This window comes from Pongo abelii, chromosome 1, assembly GCF_028885655.2.
Source record: "Pongo abelii isolate AG06213 chromosome 1, NHGRI_mPonAbe1-v2.0_pri, whole genome shotgun sequence".
Lineage (NCBI taxonomy): Eukaryota > Metazoa > Chordata > Mammalia > Primates > Hominidae > Pongo > Pongo abelii.
Window position 1 is genome coordinate 220,537,764 of NC_071985.2, and position 18,860 is coordinate 220,556,623.

Here is an 18,860-nt window from a genome sequence, read left to right on the forward strand (position 1 = left end):
CTCTGATGCCCTTTTGGTTTTATTCCTTATGACCAAGTAGGAGTCTCTCAAAACAATTTATATAATCCTCCTTATTTTTCCTTTCAAAACCTTCAACTTCCTTTATCTCCCTGAATAATCTCACGTCTATTCCCATTTCTTTGCTTACTTCATAATAAACATTTTTTTTTTTTTTTTTTTTTTTACAGAGTCTTCTTCTCTGTTAAGTAGACCATATATTTTGTTGCCACACAAGATGAGTAACCTGGTTTTATGGACAGAAAGTGTCAAAACGATCGTATTCCTCAACAGCTGGGGGTCATGGGATATAAAGGTCATGGTTATTCTTTGTCATATCTGCACCTGCATATTGCCAGTGAAAACCTGCAGGTCACATTGGGCAGGCTTCCAAATTAACCACCTGTGGAAGGTCTTTTGATTCTCTTATATCCTGTCCCTGAGTAAAGAGTCTGATCGTGAGTTCATGAGTGCCTCAAATTCTACAAGTATTGATAAAGGCTTCCACCTACTGACAGTGAGAAGGACACTGATTTGATTCTGATCATGAAATTTTGCTGGTTGTCTTGCAAGGAATATGTTTTATCCTGTTTTGTTGTCATCTAAAGCCAATGATTTTAACCTCTGTATTGTCCCTTCCAATGGAAAAAAAAAAACAAAAACTCAACTTTATTTGAGCCTTGCCATGTCAATAAAAAAAATAAAATTAAAAAAATTGATAGGAGGAGTCCCATTCCCTGCTGGGGCAATAGAGTGAGATTCCATCTCAAAAGAAAAAAAAAAAAAAAAGGCCGGGCATGGTGGTGGCTCACACCTGTAATCGCAGCACTTCAGGAGGCCAAGGCAGGTAGATCATGATGCCAGAAAATTGAGACCATCCTAGCCAACATGGTGAAACCCTGTCTCTACTAAAAATACAAAAATTAGCTGGGCATGGTGATGCCCACCCATAGTCCTAGCTGCTCAAGAGACTGAGGCAGGAGAGTCGCTTGAACCCAGGAGGAGGAGGTTGCAGTGAGCCAAGTTTGCACCACTGCACTCCAACCAGGTGACAGAGCAAGACTCCGTCTCAGAACAAACAAAAATCAAGGAAACAAACAAAAACACAAAAACAAACAAAGAAAAAAGCTGGAAAAATAAAATCTGAAAGAATTTCATCTCTATGAATTCATCTTCAGAAGTGATGGCATTTCCTGCTTGGCATTTTTTGCCTACATTTTTGGCATAAGATCTATCAACAAAAAGTATGAACCCAGGTTTGTGTAATGGAATATCTTAAACATCAATAGGAGGAGTCAATAGTTCTGATGCCACACACACATGTGTGATCTTCTCCATCATCAGAAAATGGCATCAAAGTGGTAGAGTTATGCAGAGTGTAGCGTTTGAAATGGACATTTGAAGTTGAAAAGGAAAGGATTTTGTAGGACATTAGTGTACAAGTTGAGCAATGTTGGTTCACATCACAATATTTTTATTTATTTATATATTTATTTATTTTATTCATTTATTTTTTGAGACGGAGTCTCGCTCTGTCACCAGGCTGGAATGCAGTGGCACAATCTCAGCTCACTTCAACCTCTGCCTCCCCGGTTCAAGCTATTTTCCTGCCTTAGCCTCCTAAAGAGCTGGGACTACAGGCGCATGACACTACACCCGGCTAATTTTTTGTATTTTTAGTAAAGACAGGGTTTCACCGTGTTAACTAGGATCGTCTCAATCTCCTGACTTCGTGATCTGCCCGCCTCGGCCCCCCAAAGTGCTGGGATTACAGGCATGAGCCACCATGCCTGGTCGGTTCACATCAAAATTTAAGAGGTATTCAATTGCATATGAAACTTGTAGGTAAAGTTTATTTCTTTTTTCTTTAAAGCATTTATTTATTTATTTATAATGTATTTATTTATTAATTTTTTTGAGATGGAGTTTCACTCTTGTTTTCCAGGCTGGAGTGCAATGGTGCAATCTCGGCTCACTGCAACCTCTGCCTCCTGGTTCAAGTGATTCTCCTGCCTGAGTCTCCTGGTTAGCTGGAATTACAGGCACAGGCCACCACGCACAGCTAGTTTTTGTATTTTTAGTAGAGACAGATTTGCACCATGTTGCCCAGGCTAGTCTGGAACTCCTGACCACAGGTGATCCACTCAACTTGGCCTCTGAAAGTGCTGAGATTACAGGCATGAACCACCATGCCCGACCTAAACTCATCACTTTTAATACTTTCTACATCACATGAGGAGGAAGAGTAGAAACACTTGAGTACTTCACGAAGGTCAAGGTTGGTATGAGTTTTGGTTCCGATATGATAGATTTCGGCTTCTAGGGAACCAAGCAGTTCAGGTTAAGGAAAGTTATGAAATCCTAGGGTTTTCTCTCCCTCCAAAGAAAGCTTTTGACATCACCTTAACTTAGAAAGCAAATCTCAACCCTATGTTGTCACTTAGTAAAAAGGCATACTTTCCTAAAAATGGTCCAAATGTCATTTGGACTGCTTCAAACACAGGAATTTTCTGAACTTCATGTGAAACCCCTTCTCAGAAATATTTTCCTTACTCCAATGGATTTGCTGATATATTGGCTGTAAACTGGATATGGCAGCCTTTGTATTCACCAATTTTGTACCTAAGTCTGCAATGATCTGAATCTCAGCTTCTCCATTTTTATTTGAGGCTATTATAGAAAAAAATTTACCAGAGTGTTATTTTAAATTCCATCAATATGGAGACATCAGAAATCTCCTCTAGCCAGATGCGGTGGCTCACGCCTGTAATCCCATCACTTTGGGAGGCCGAGATGGGGGAATAACCTGAGGTTGGGAGTTCAAGACCAGCCTAACCAACATGGAGAAACCCTGTTTCTACTAAAAATACAAAATTAGCCAGCTGTGGTGCCGCATGACTGTAATCCCAGCTACTTGGGAGGCTGAGGTAGGAGAATCACTTGAACTCGGGAGATGGAGGTTGCAGTGAGCTGAGATCCCACCATTGCACTCCAGCCTCACAAGAAGATTGAAACTCTATCTCAAAAAAAAAAAAAAAAAAAAAGACATGAAAGAAAAGAAAAGTCCTGTAATGTGAACAACATCTGGGACAAAAGCATTCGGTCCAATAGAGACCTGGTGCATAGGTGGACAATTTTCATTCCAATGGCCTGTTTCAAAGGTGGCAGGCAACTCTAGCAGGGTTTCTGTGTTTACAACGAACTGGATTTGAGTTTTAATAGTAAGGGGAGCTCCCCTTGCTCTTGTCCCTTCAGCTGTTTTAGCTACAAACACTTTATGATCCTTTGCATTCTTTTCTTTCAAAATTGGATAATTTTATGTTCTAGAACTCTCTTAAAATGTTCACCTATGGTGACCAATTCAGTCATATCATAGTATAGTAATTTCTTTTTTTTTTTTTTTTTTGAGACGGAGTCTCCTTCTATCGCCCAGGCTGGAGTGCTGTAGCATGATCTTGGCTCACTGCAACCTCTGCCTCCTGAGTTCAAGTGATTCTCCTGCCTCAGCCTCCCAAGTAGCTGGAACTACAGGCTTGTGCCATCACGTGGCTAATTTTTGTATTTTTAGTAGAGATGGAGTTTCACTATGTTAAACAGGCTGCTCTTGAACTCCTGACCTCGTGATTCTCACCCACCTCAGCCTCCCAAAGTGCTGGGATCACAAGCATGAGCCACTCACTGTGCCTGGTCTTTTGTATTTTTAGTAGAGATGGGATTTCACCATGTTATTCAGGCTCGTCTTGAACTCCTGACCTCAAATAAGCCACCCAACTCGGCCTACCAAAGTGCTGGGACTACAGGTGTGAGCCACTGCTCCCGGCCTGGTAACTTCTTATGTTATGTTTTTCAATCAGGTTACCAAGCTGTGGTCGAAGTACATTAATGAGTAAAGTTGTCCGAGCCTTTCAAGTTCTAGCAGGAAATACTCCCTAGCTATTAACATAAGACCAGAATGTTTTACATAGGAAATTACTATTCTAAACTTGGAATCAAAAACTGACACTTCTGTCTTCTGTTTACATGATTCAATAATAAACCAGTTGGCTATGTGTGGTGACTGAAGACTAATTCCAGCACTTTTGGAGGCGGAGACAGGAGGATCACTTGAGCCAGTTGTTAGAGACCAACCTAGCAAAGAGAGTGAGGCCCCATCTGTATAAAAACACAAAAATTTCGCCAGCTGTGGTGGCGTGCATCTGTGGTCTCAGCTACTCAGGAGGCTGAGGTGGGAGGATTGCTTGAGACCAGGAGGTTGAGGCTGCAGTGAGCTATGATCACACCAAGGCACTCCAGCCCAGGTGTGTTAACAGAGGGAGATCCTGTCTCAGAAAATATAAATAAATAAATAACAAGGGACCAGTCAATCTTTCGTGGCAAGGCAGTGGGGATTGCTGCATCTTTTGGGTCATCTCTGGAAGTAGCTTTTGAAGGGATGATAATACTTTCCTCAGGCTTTTTCCACCCTGCTGTAGTCATTTATTTTTATGCTTTCCCGGTCCTAATAAATGTGTGTCAACTGATATAAACCAGCTAACTCAGAGTCACAGCCTCCTGCGAGGATTCTAATTCACTCAGTAGATCTGGTGCACTGACTCACACCTGTAATCCCAGCACTTTGAGAGGCTGAGGTGGGAGGATCACTTGAGGCCGGAAGTTCAAAAGCAACCTGGGCAACACTGCAAAACTCTGTCTCTGAACAAATAAAAATAAAAAACCAACAGAAAATAATGCATGCTAGGGAAGATATGCAGAAATGAGAACACTGGTACACCATTGGTAGTTATGTAAATTAGTACAGCTACTATGAAAAACAGTATGGAGTTTCCCCCAAAAAAATAAAAATAGGATTTCCATATGAACCATAAATCCCACTGCTGGATATATATCCAAAATTAAATAAATATATCCAGAAGATATCTACACTACCATGTTGGTCAGGCTGGTCTCAAACTCATAACCTCAAGTAATCCACCTACCTCAGCCTCCTAAAGTTCTGGGATTACAGGCATGAGCCACTGCACCCAGCCTGCACTCTCCTATTTATTGCAGCACTATCCACAATAACCAATATATGGAATCAACCTAAGTGTCCATCAACAGATGAATAGATCAAGACAATATGGTAAATATACTCAATAGAATATCATTCAGCCATAAACATGAATGAAATCCTGTCATCTGCTACAACATGGATGGAACTGGAGGGCGTTATGTTAAGTGAAGTAAGCCAGATACAGAAAGACAAACATGGCAGGTTCTCACTCATATTTGGGAATTAAAAATCACAAAACTTAAAAATAGTAAAATGACGGTTATCAGAAGCTAGAAAGGGTACTGGGAAATGGAGAATAAGAAGGGGATGGTTAATGGGAACAAAAACACAGATTGGAATAAGATCTAGGGTTCAGTAGCACAATAGGGTAACTTATGTTGACAGTACTTCATAGTAAATTTCTACATAATTTAAACAATGGAATTAGAATGTTGTTAACACAAAGAAATGATAAATTCTTGAGATGGTGGATATCCCCATTACCATGATTTGAACATTACACATTTTATGCTTATATCAGAATATGAGGCCAGGTGCAGTGGCTCATGTCTACAATCATAGCATTTTGGGAGGCTGAGGCGGGTGGTTTGCCTGATGTCTGGAGTTCGAGACCGGCCTGGTCAACTTGGTGAAACTCCCTTTCTACAAAAATACAAAAATTAGCCAGGAATGGTGGCGGGTCCCTGTAGTCCCAGCTACTCAGGAGGCTGAGGCAGAGTATTGCTTGAACCCAGGAGGCAGATTTCTAGAAACTTCTGAAGTGTAAATGTCTAAAACAGGTTGAAGAATCATGGAGGACAACAGAAAGTTTCCATTCAGGTTCCATTTATTTATGACATTTTTAAATAACCATCCTTGTGGTGGTAACTCCTGCATCACTCTAGAACTTCAGGTTCTATGTCTGAGTCCCTGAAGCCCTCATTTATGCCACATCAGCATTTTCACTCAGTCCTGCCCCTGGCTGAGTCACCTTTGTCTTTCCACTCACAGTGAGCACGTGCCTCAAACACACGGCTGTGTGCTTCCTTTGAAAAGCGCCTGACCAGGCCCGGCTGCTCACACCTGTAAACCAGGCACTGTGGAAGGCCAAGGCAGTCAGATCACTTGAGGTCAGGGGTTCAAGGCCAACCTCCACCAACATCATGAAACCCTGTCTCTACTAAAAATACAAAACTTAGCCGGGTGTGGGGGTACACACCCATAACACCAGCTACTTGGGAGGCTGAGACAGGAGAATCACTTGAACCCGGGAGGCAGAGCTTGCAGTGAGTTGAGACTGTGCCACTGCACTTCATCCTAAGGGATAGAATGAGACTCTGTCTCACACTGGGGCCTGTTGTGTTCTGGGGTGGAGAGAGGGGGGAGGGATAACAATGGGAGATATACCTAATGTTAAATGACTAGTTAATGGGGTCAGCACACCAACATGTCACATGTATACATATGTAACAAACCTGCATGTTGTGCACATGTACCCTAAAACTTAAAGTATAATAAAATAAATAAATAAATAAAATAAAAATATACAAAATAAAATTAAGTTAAAATTTAAAAAATACACCCATGTACAAGATTTTAGTTCTCACGTGTCTGGAAGAAAGCTTATCCATCCCACTACAGACCTTCCCTAGGAGCAAAGATGGAAGTCCAGTTTCTCAGATGGCCATGAACCACAGGAAGGGCAGGGGGCGGGACCAAAGAAGATTCTCTTGGGCTGCCTGATTTCCCCGAGTGTACACATCAGCTCAGCCCGAAATGGGGCGAGGATCTCCCAATTGATATGACCCCTGTTGTCAAGACACTCCAGAGGGGCAGGATACAACTCCAGGCCTAACTTGCTCAGCCCGCCTGTGTGACACAGCAGGTCTTTCAGAGCATTCGTGGAGGTCTCCTTTACATGAAAGTAGAAGGTGGTGAGCTGGGAGAAGCAGCTCAGGGCAGGCAGGAGGACCCTGAGTCAGGGATCCTGGATCCGACAGTCTTCTAAGACGAGGGTCTCAAGAGTAGCAGCAACTTTCTCTAGCAGAGTTCCAAGGGGCTCAAGATTGGTGGTCCACATTAGGATATGAATCAGATGCAGCTCCTTTAGCTGACTGAGGCTTGGGCACTGAGACAGAAACTCCATGTCCCGATCAGTTAGGAAAGCATGACAGAATGTAAAAGCCCCCAAGACGTTCTTGAAGTACCTGGGGAGAGCAAGAAGTTAGTTATGCTCAGTGGTGCCAGTTAGAGGAGGCAGGTGGGAAATAATCTCAATGGTAAACTTGAAATGGGCATTGAGTAATTCTGCACCTTACTACAACACAGGTGTTATAGTAACCTGCAATGGGGAAGCCTGTTTCACCCAAACACAAGTTTGTTCCCATCATCAGATGATGGTCTGCGTGCAAGGTGCTGCCTGATGAAGACTCAGATCATTCAGGGGCAGCTCCATTTTAGGCTCAGTCCTTTCACCCTTGCTTGTGTGATTGGTACCACTCTCATGCCTACTCCCTCATCCTCCATCCCAGAAGCATGAACTTCCCATATCAATTACCTTTCCTGGAGTTCAAAACAACCTTTTACAGACAGGGAATTAGAAACAGGATCATTGGTTTTTACTAAGCTGCTGAGGACAGAGTTTCTACTGTGAAATGCACAAGTTTGATTCATTTCCTCTTCCCCCTTTTTTTTTTTTTTTTGTTTTTGAGATGGAGTCTCACACTGTAATCTAGGCTGGAGTGCAGTGGCACAATCTCAGCTCACTGCAACCTCCACTTCCCTTGCCTCAGCCTCCCAAGGAGCTGACATTACAGGTGCCCATCACCATGCCTATCTATTTGTTTAGTATTTTTAGAGAGATGGGGATTTACTGTGTTGCCCAGGCTGGTCTCGAACTCCTGACATCATGATTCCCCTACCTTGGCCTCCAAAAGTGCTGGGATTACAGGTGTGATACACCATGCCTGGCCACACTTTCCCTTCTTTCATACCCTCCTCTTTATGAAGAATAGGTTTTCATCATATTAACTTTATACACACTTCCTAACAAGGAATTCACAAATACACCCTCACTAGATCTGAATCCCCAAATAACTAGCGCCCTACACATCTCTCTCTGTAGCTTCTACCCCAGGCCATCCCTCTGCCCTTATTTGAGCGGTCTTGTGATACCCACTTCAGAATATAGAGCACTGAACAAGCATAATGCATTGACATTCTAGCATCCCATTCCCTTTGACATCACCAGTGGCTGGCACACAGTAGATGCCCACTAGCGTTTACTGTGAAAAACAACAAAAGTCTGTATTATGGTCTGCAGAGAAAGCTCACCATCTTTTCCTACCTGAGCAGGTGCTCTGGGTAATCTTTGATGTTACTGACCTTTCTTATATAAAGCATCTGGGGGTAGGACAGGCAGAGGAATGGAGAGTCCACGTCAGGAGTGAACTGCCATTGGCTGCTCATGTATAACTCACGCTCATAACCAAAGACTAAAAAGAGTTTGCAAAGATTGCTCATCTGGCTCAGGTAATGGGCAAACTTTCCTGTTTTATTCAGAGAGGACTTTTTCCAGACTTCCAACTCCTGGACACTCTCTGGGTATATGCTTTGCAATAAATTTCTGAAACTTGAAGTTGGCATTGAGTAATTCTGCACCTTATTACAACACAGGTACACTAGACCTCTTCTGTAGTGCATCCACCCACAGAGGTAACTCAGGCATTCATCCAGTGTACTTTCCTTTAGGCAGAGGTCTATGAACACCTTCAAGGGCTGGTGCTCTCCCATCCTTGAACAGTCCTCCACTGTCTGCCTCTGACTCAAGGCCTCTGCAGGGCATGAGAGGGCCCTGGCTCCAGATCATACAGTCCAGAGATTCTCATCAACATCCCACAAATCCAGCACTTGAAGTTTCCACCTCCTGTGAGTATCATAGGGGAAAAGCCCAGAATGTAGGCTGAGGGACAGATAGTGTAAGGATAAATACTAGTGTAGATGAAGGCTTCTTAGGTATAGCTAACACCACATCATATGTGTACCTATGTAACAAACCCACATGTTCTGTGAAGGGGTGGCCTGCCCCTCCACACCTGTGGGTATATCTCATTAGGTGGGATGAGAGACTGAGAAGAGAAATAAGAAACAGAGAAAAAGTATAGAGAAAGAAATGTGGGCCCAGGGGACTGACACTCAGCATAAGGAGGAAATGCACCAGCACCGGTCTCTGAGTTCCCTCAGTTTTTATTAATTATCATTTTCACTATCTCAGCAAGAGGAATGTGGTAGGAGAGCAGGTTGATAATAGGGAGAAGGTCAGCAAAAAAACATGTAAGCAAAGGAATCTGTGTCACAAATAATTTCAAGGGAAGGTACTATGCCTGGATGTGCACGTAGGCCAGATTTATGTTTCTCTCCACCCAAACATCTCAGTGGAGTAAAGAGTAACAAAGTAGAATTGCTGCCAACATGTCTCACCTCCCGCCATAGGGCAGTTTTTCTCCTATCTCAGAATTGAAGAAATGTACAGTCGGGTTTTATACTGAGACATTCAGTTCCAATGGTCGGGCAGGAGACAGTGGCCTTCCTCTATCTCAACTGCAAGAAGCTTTCCTCTTTTACTAATCCTCCTCAGCACAGACCCTTCACGGGGGTCAGGCTGGGGGATGGTCAGGTCTTTCCCATCCCACTAGGTCATATTTCAGACTATGAGATGGAGAGAAACTTTGGACAATACCTGGCTTTCCAGGGCAGAGGTCCCTGTGGCTTTCCACAGTGCATTGTGCCCCCGGTTAATCGAGAATGGAGAATGGTGGTGACTTTTACCAAGCACACTGCCTGTAAACACATCGTTAACAAGGCACATCCTGCACAGCCCCAGATCCCTTAAACTTTGATTTCATACAACACATGTTTTTGTGGGCTGAAGGTTGGGGCAAGGTTACAGATTAACTGCATCTCAGGGCAAAGCAATTTTTCAGGGTACAGATCAAAATGGCGTTTCTTATGTCTTCCTTTTCTACATAGACGTAGTAACAGTCTGATCTCTCTTTTTTTCTCTACAGTTGTGCACATGTATCCGAGAACTTAAAGTATATTAAAAAATGCTTAATGTGGTTTTGAGTCTCAAATAAAATTACACCTTTTAAACTGATTTTGAAGATCAATGAATAAGAATTGCTCTTATTTAAAAATATTTACATTTATACAATTTTGGAGCTGGAAGGAAGTGCAATATTTTTAAGGATATATGATTTATTTTCTTAGAGCCGTTATAAGGTTGCAGTGAAGTTGAGCAGAAAGTAGATCGTTCCCACATACTTCATGACCCCACACTAGCGTGGACTCCTGAAGGATCAACATCCTGCCCCAGCATGGTCCATTTGCTCCAATGCATGAACCACATGAACCATCCTTATCACTCAAAGTTCATAATTAATATTAAGGGTTCACAGTTGGTGTTGCATATTCTATGAGCTCTGATGAATTGATGATGACATATATTCACCCTTAAACCACCATGTAGAGTAGCTTCTGTGCCCTAAAAAATCACCTGTTCTCTTTCTATCCATCCGACTCTACCCTGATTCCTGGCAACCCCTGGGCTTTCTACTGTGTCCATAGATTTGCGTTTTCCAGAATGTCATGTGGCCTTTTCATGTTGGTTTCTTTCACTTGGTTATGTGCATTTAAGTTTCCTCTATGTCTTTTAAGACTTAATAATTTACATTGTCAGGATATGCTACAGTTTATGCATCCATTTATCTGCTGAAGAACATGTTGGTCCCTATTAAGTTTTGTCTATTATGAATGTAGTGGTTAAAAACATCCAGGTTTTAGGTTTTCTCATTTGGGTAAATGCCAAGGAGCGTGGCTGCTGGACCATGTGCCTAGGTTGTGTTTGATAATGATTTTTTTCCTTGACAATCTCATGGTAGACAGAGATTGCTTCTTCAAGGGGAGGGACTGTGTCTCTGTCACCCTGTGGTCCCACAGCAGAGCATGGAGCCTGGCAGGTGGCTGTAAATGCTTGTTGATCACATAGCGCTTAAAAGTCAGTTTATAACCACTAAAATGCAAATGTCAGGCAGCCAACATGAGCTTCCGGTAATAATATAAACACGTTGAATATGGAGGAAGTCACCCTCCTGATGCTGTGGTCCCTACCTGTGTGTCATGGCAGTGCTGTCATCACATGGATGAACTTCATCTGTTTTTTATAGATTTCCCCCCACATAATACAGGACACAGTCTTTAAACACAGAATCACCAGGGTTTCTGACTGTCACTGGCCTGAGTCTGTCCCCTTGGAACTAAGGTCCCTCATAAGGGCACTTACCTACCAAAGGCATCCCTGTAAGCACCACTAGAGGGTGAGCATCTTCACCAAACTTGATGGAGCCATGGAGTCCAACCTGAATGCCTCCCTGCTAGGCAGGGGTCCTCAGAGAAATATTCTATTGGGTCCAGATGGAGGGAACTGGAAGAGTCTCCTCAAACCCAGGACCAACAAAGAGATTCCCTGCAAGGTCCCAATTAGGGAGCCAGGACAGGGACTGAGAGGGAACTGGGAAGGGAAGGTCCCTTATATCCCTAAACCTGGAACTGACAGAGAGGGTGCCCTCAAGGGCCTGTTTGCAGAGAACCAACTGGGAACAATTAAAGTCTCTGTGATCTTCCACCTAAGAGCTGGACATCTGAATTCCGGAAGATTTACCTGAGGCCTTCCCATGGCACCACCAAGAAGAGCTCAGGGGTCTCTTGCCAGTGAGGGATGCGTTGGTTCTGGAGGCCTCAGGAAGATATTGGAGGTCTCCTTTGAATCTCACTTCTAACAACAATGAGATCCACTAAGAATCATGGGGTCTATAGATTTAGAAAAAGAGAGTGTAATTTCTTCTAAACATTTACAACCTGCTCGCTGGGAAATGGGCCTCCAGGCAGGACCTGAGGCAAGAGCTTGAAGGGAGGGAGAGACCCAGGAATCTATGCTGAACCTGTTGGCCAAGTGGGCATATTCACCAGGTTATTGGAGCAGCTGTGAAAATTCACAGCGTGGGGAATGCATACATTTATAGTAAGCAAACATGTCTGTCACATAGTTCCCAGGTTCACTTTGCAGTGGAGGCTTTACATTTAAATGCATTATAATTAGGTTTCCTACATCCAAAGGTGAAGTTGGGAATGAAGGTCCCCAATTCCTATCTAAAGGGCCTTGGGAGTCACCTCCTACAAAACACAAAGTCCCCTTAGTGAGGGTTTATTTAACCCTCTGTAAAGTGGCTTGTTTTCCAGCCTGACTCTGGTATGGCATCGCATGACAGATAATAAAAGAAGTCAAAAGATTTTAAGCCCAAATATGCTTCTTGGTCATATCTTGAATTAGAACTGCACAGTTGTATCTTGTGGGGAAAAAGCTACATGTTGTTGAGAATTCCCTTTCCCTTTTCCACTCAGTGGGCAGCCTCTGTCAATTGGCCAGAAGTCCATGGTTCGGGGTCCTTCATCAAGAGAAAGTTACTGAAATGAGTCCCCTGTCCAATCACAGTTGCAGTCCTGGCTTGTGGAGAAGGGGTCAGCTGGTCTGCATTTGGTGGCTGGTGAGCTGCAGTTGTTTACATCTGGCTTATCCAGAGGCTGGTGCTGGTTGAGCTGCTGGAGAAAAAGGAAAATGGTGTTGCAGTCAGAACATAGTTGAATCTTTCCATGAAGGGACTTGGGACTTCACTCTTGCCTGGCAGGGCCTAAGGTCCTGTTTGTGGGTTGCTATCTTTTTGCCACACATAGTCTGCTCAGTGAGTCTTATGACCTGTATTTTAGCATTAATGCTGCTTAGCTGTTGTGGCTAGATCACAAAAAGGAGGGGAGTCTGGCTACAGCCTCAGGTGGTTGGCTGAAATCAGCAATGGAGCAAGTCTTCTTTACCTCCTGTGCCCTTATGAGGAGCACCTCATATTTAAGGTTTCTCTGGGGCCCCCTTGGCCAAGAGGGAGTCCTTTCAGTTGGCTAGTGGGCTTAGCATTTTCTTTTTATTTCTCAAACTTCATTTGTATTTTACACTTGTTTTTCTCAAGTAATGCAGTACAGCATTCTCAGTGTAAACCTTGTTTGGCTTTTTTTGTTTTGTTTTGTTTTTGAGATGGAGTCTTCCTCAGTCACCCAGGCTGGAGTGCAGTGGCATGATCTTGGCTCCCTGCAACCTCCACCTCCCAGGTTCACACCATTCTCCTGCCTCAGACTCCCAAGTAGTTAGGACTACAGACACCCACCACAAGGCCCTGCTAAATTTTTTTTTGTATTTTTAGTAGAGGTGGGATTTCACGATGTTAGCCAGGATGGTCTCGATCTCCTGACCTCGTGATCAACCTGCCTCAGCCTCCCAAAGTGCTGGGAGTACAGGAGTGAGTCACCACACCCAGCCTCAGTGTAAACCTTCTAACAGCACAGGTGATAAAGCAAACATCTCCCCTGACTTTTCTTTTTCTCCCAGGCTTCTATCTGGAGGGCTCAGTTTAGAGCACCTTCCAGATATTTTTGGGAAGATTTCTTACAGAATTCTATGGGCACATAGAGACATCTGATTATTTCCTTATGGAAATGGTGTCTTCCTGTGGCATTGATGATCATCTTGCTTTTATTCACTTAGGTGTAGGTCTTAAAGATTCATCCTTATTCATATTTACTTCTATACAGTATTCCACACAATGGATCGTCCACAGCTGAACCCTTTGCCAATTTTTCTATGTCAATGTTCTTCTGATTTGCTTCAATTACCAACAATAAGGTCATAAATATTCTTGCACACACCAAAGCTGCTCTTTAGCTTCTCAATGTTGTCTCTCCACATCAATTCCATCTCTGCAATTTCATTTTCTCAGATAGATCATTTTTAGCAATTTATAAACAGCCTCTCCCCAATCTTCTGTTAGGGAAAGAAACAAAAGGAAAGGAAACACAAAGTTTGCTTATCTCCATATTCTTCTCTATCTGTTATTCCTTATGTTTTTCCTCATAGCAAACTTCTCTAAAGAGTTCTCCACATTCCCTGTCACTCTGTCCTAATCTCTCATATGTCGCCACTGTCATTTTTGTTTACACTGTAAATAAAACACAAAAGCAGGTCTGGTGCGGTGGCTTATGCCTGTAATCCCAGCACTTTGGGAGGTTGTGGCAGGCAGATCACCTGGTCAGGGGTTTGAGACCAGCAGGTCAACATGGTGAAACCCCGTCTCTACTAAAAATACAAATATTAGCCAGGCATCATGGCAAATGACAGACAAATGCCTGGCAAATCACAGATACTCAGGAGGCTGAGGCAGGACAATCACTTGAACCCAGGAGGTGGAGGTTGCAGTGAGCTGAGATTGTGCCACTGCGTACAGCCTGGGTGACAGAGTGAGACTCTGCCTCAAAAAAAGAAAGAAAGAAAGAAAAATACACAGAAGCCAGCTGTGTTTGCTCACACCTGTAATCCCAGCACTTTTATAGGTTGAGGTGGGAAGATTGCTGGAGCCGAGGATTTCAAGAGCAGCTTGGCAACAAAGCAAGACCCATCTCAAATAAAATAAAATAAAATAAAAAAACAGCTGGGCTTCTTTTGGCACACCTGTAGCCCCAGCTCCTCTGGAGGCTGAGCAGGGAGAATCACTTGAGTCCAGGAGGTTGAGCCTGCAGTGAACCATGACTGTGCTCCTGCACTCCAGCCTGGGCAATAGAGTGGAATGAGAGCTTGTCTTCAAAACAAAAACAGAAACACAAAGCCACATTACAGTATACTGACTAATATCAAAAATACACAGATACTCACACTCATTATTACACTTACAATATTCATTTTTTTAAAAAATTTTTTAAACCTCTTATAAATTTATAGCTACAGATGACTCTTCCTGGGTAACCCTCCCCTGTTGCTGAAGCCCTGTCTCTTCCTGCACAGAGGTAGCCACTTTCTTGAGTTTATTACATTATTGCTATGCATGTTTTAAAGATAGTCTTCATACATTTGTCTCTAAATAAAAGACATTACATTGGGTGCTGATAAAATGTACATGGGTGCCATCCTTCATATGACTTCCTTCAATGTTTTTTCAGGAACAAGATGTTAGTTTTGAGATAGATGTACATTGATTAATTTAGTTAAAAAATAAATCATATTTTCCTATAATCTATTGATAGAAAATAATACACATTTCAAGTGTACATTTTGATGAGCTTTTTTTTTCATTTGTTGGTTTTTTCAAATTTTTATTTAAGATGGGGTTTCAGCTGGGCACGATGGCTCATGCCTGTAATCCCAGCACTTTGGGAGGCTGAGATGGGTAGATCACGAGGTCAGAAGTTCTAGACCAGCCTGACCAACATAGTGAAACCCTGTTTCTACTAAAAATACAAACACTAGATGGGTGTGGTGGTGGGTGCCTGTATTCCCAGCTATTTGGGAGCCTGAGGCAGAAGAATCACTTCATCCTAGGGAGCAGAGGTTGTGGTGAGCCAAGATCATGCCACTGCACTCTGGCCTGGGCAACAGAGAGAGACTTCATCTCAAAAAAGAAAAAAAAAGAAAAGACTGGGTTTCCCCATATTGGCCAGGCTGGTCTCCAACTCCTGACCTCAGGTGATGTGACTGCCTCTGCCTCCCAAAATGCTGAGATTATAGGCATGAGCCACCATGCCCTGCCTGTTTGATGAGTTTTAACATGCGTTTTCACTCATGAGAGACATAACCCATTTTCACGACTCCTAGTCGGTTTCCTGTGTCCTTTGTGGTTTGTCACACTATCTCTAGTTTGTGGAAACAGCTGGTCTTTTTTTTTTCTTTTTTGAGACAGTGTTGCTCTGCCACCCTAGCTTGAGTGCAGTGGTGTGACCTTGGCTCATGGCAACCTCTAGCTCCTGGGATCCAGCGATTCTCCTGCCTCAGCCTCCCAGGTAGCTGGGACTACAAGCGCCCCCCACCATGCCAGGCTAGTTTTGGATTTTTAGTAGAGATGAGGTTTCACCATATTGGCCAGGCTGATCTCAAACTCCTGACCTTGTGATCCACCCGCCTTGGCCTTCCAAAGTGCTGGGACTACAGGTATGAGTCACTGCATGCGGCCTTTATTTATTTATTTATTTTGAGATGTAGTCTGGCTCTGTCACTTAGGCTGGAGGGCAGTGTATGATCTCAGCTCACTGTAAACTCTGCTTCCTGAGTTCCAGTGATTATCTTGTGTTCAGATGATTCTCCTGCCTCAGCCTCCCAAGTAGCTACAGTTACAGGGGTGTACCACCACACCCGGCTAATTTTGTATTTTTGTTAGAAATGGGGTTTTACCGTCTTGTTCAGCTGGTCTTGAACTCCTGACCTCAAGTGATCTTCCTGCTTTGGCCTCCAAAAGTGCTAGGATTATAGGCATGAGCCACCATGCCCAGCCCAATTGGTCTTTTTAGGCTATTTTCTGGAATGTCATATAAATGGAAGCATACAGGATGCTGTCTTTGTGTCTGGTTTCTTTTGTTCTGATTGGTAATTTTGAGAATTATCTACGTTGTTGTGTGCATAGGTAGTTTCTTCGTTTTTATTACTGTGCAGTGTTCTACTGTATGGACAGACCACACTTTAGTCCATCCACAATCATTGTCCTGTAAATGAACAATTTATTTAGATTAAACCTTCCTCTTTTCGGTCACTACAAACTTAAATTATCTCTGGTACTGTCCAGCCATTTTGGTAGAAAGGCAAAAGTCAGACATATAAAGCTTTTGTTTTTGTAACAGCCACAAATTACAAAAGAAAAAAAAATGTCCACCAAAAGAATAACAGGACTCATAGGAAAAGGAGAAATCCTGGACACCTCAGAAACACAGAAACGCATTTTTAAGAATTGACTTTTGGAGGATTCTAAAAGACTGACTGATTCCAAAAGAGCTTCTGGAAAATACCAAGTACTAAAGATGAAGAAGAAAAATAAAATGCTGAAGAGATAATTGAGGGAGGAAAGTAAAAAGAATTGTGTGGTGACTGAGTTGACATCAACCATTTTCTCCTATTATCCTCATCACCTAATTAATCTGAATCTATTAACTGATGTGTTTAAACATCCTCTTACCCTAAGATTGCCACTCCCTTTGCTAAACTACCTTTCCATGGGACAGTTAGACTAGTGCCTTACAAATGTAGCCCCCGGATCAGGTAGGACTCTGCCCTGGAACCATTTACGCACTCAAAGAGCTCTTGGGCTGCATGTGGCCCAAGGGCTGCAGGTAGAACAAGCTTGTGATAAAGCTTAGGATGAACAAGCTTGTAGTAAAGGATAGGATGTTGAACATACCAGGAAAGGTATTTTATATTCTTTGTAGCTATTGAAAATGGGAATAATTTCTTCATTTCTTTAACAGCCTTTAAGATTGTTTGCTTTTGGCATACACAAATGCCACTAATTTTGTATGTTGTCTTTGTACCCTAAATTTTTAGGAAAATAGACTTTTTGTTAAGGTCTTTAGGCTTTTCTAAATATGAGATCATGTCTTCTGCATACAACGCTAATTTGGCTTCTTGCTTTCCAATTTGGATGCCTTTTATTTCTTTCTCTTGCCTTATTGCTCTGGCCAGGACTTCCAGTATTATGTTAAAAAATGGTTAAAGTGGGCATCTTAGTCTTGTTCCAGATCTCAGATAAAAGGCTTTCCATTTTTCCCCATTCAGTATGATGTTGGCTGTGGGTTTGTCAAAAACAGCCTTTATTATTTTGAGGTGTTATTATCTATACCCAGTTTGTGGAGAGTTTTATCATAAGGAGATGTTGAGTTTTATTGAGAGCTTTTTCAACATCTATTGAAAAGATCATATGGTTTCTGTTCTTGGTCCTGCTGATGTGAGGACATGGGGCAACTCATGTTCCCCATATGGATTATGAAGATCACTCTGCACATTTCCTCCTGCACAGTTATTTTTCTGGCCGGGACCACAATGTGGAGACAAATGTTCTCTGCTGATTTCATTTTGCAGCTTCCTTGCCTTTACTTTTTCTTCCTCAGTAGCACCCGGCATAGCACGTGGAATATTCTAGAAACTCAGTAAAAATATTTGAATGAAAGAAAAGAAGAGAGTAAATGGGGAGGCCTTGTGTTTTTGGGGGGCTACATATGCCAGAATCTTTTCTTTGGACCTTTCCCAGAGTCTTCCCTCTAGAGGCTCCTGTTGAGCCTCAGAACTTGAAATTGAATAATTTCTTTGAGTGAGGATGATTAGGCCTCTTCTGGATTCACAGAAAAGTGCTGGAAAACCTGATGGGCCCTGGCTTGACTTCTGTCCTCCATGGAAGAGATTTGGGGTCGAATGGAAGAGAGGGACTCTGACCCAGACCCCATTCTGCTTCATTCTCTCCTGTAAAGCCCACTCCTTATGGTCCCATAAGGCTCTGACGAGTAAGGAGATGAGACAGAACTGTATAATTTCCAAATAGCAACATTCCCTTGGCATCATACCAAGGTTGCTTTCTTCTGACCTGTCCCTTGTCTTTGCATTATGGATGGACACTCACCACCCACTCTTCCTCCCTAGCACTTCTCACTGGCCTGATTCTGTGCCCCTGGGGTGGGGTGGGGCAGCCCATTGCACCTAAGGCAGCGCAGGGCCTTATGAACTAACAGCCCCACATCCAAGCCCTACATTCCCCAGGGTCTCAGGCACAAGTCTCCAGGCTTTGGTGGACAGAGATCTGTGAGAGCTAGAGAACCTGGTCCACTGCCCTGCTGCCACCTCCCTCTTTCCTTTTTATTTGGGCCCTATCAGCTCCTCCGGGCCACTCCCTTTTTGTGCCCTGTCCCTTTTCTTCATTGCTCTTGC

The 18,860-nt window shown here is 43.0% G+C and overlaps 1 pseudogene; it reads right to left on the bottom strand.

The window, feature by feature from the left end:
- Positions 1-6,677: 6,677 nt before the first annotated feature.
- On the bottom strand, positions 6,678-18,062 carry LOC129058083 (PRAME family member 17-like; annotated as a pseudogene).
- Positions 18,063-18,860: the final 798 nt, after the last annotated feature.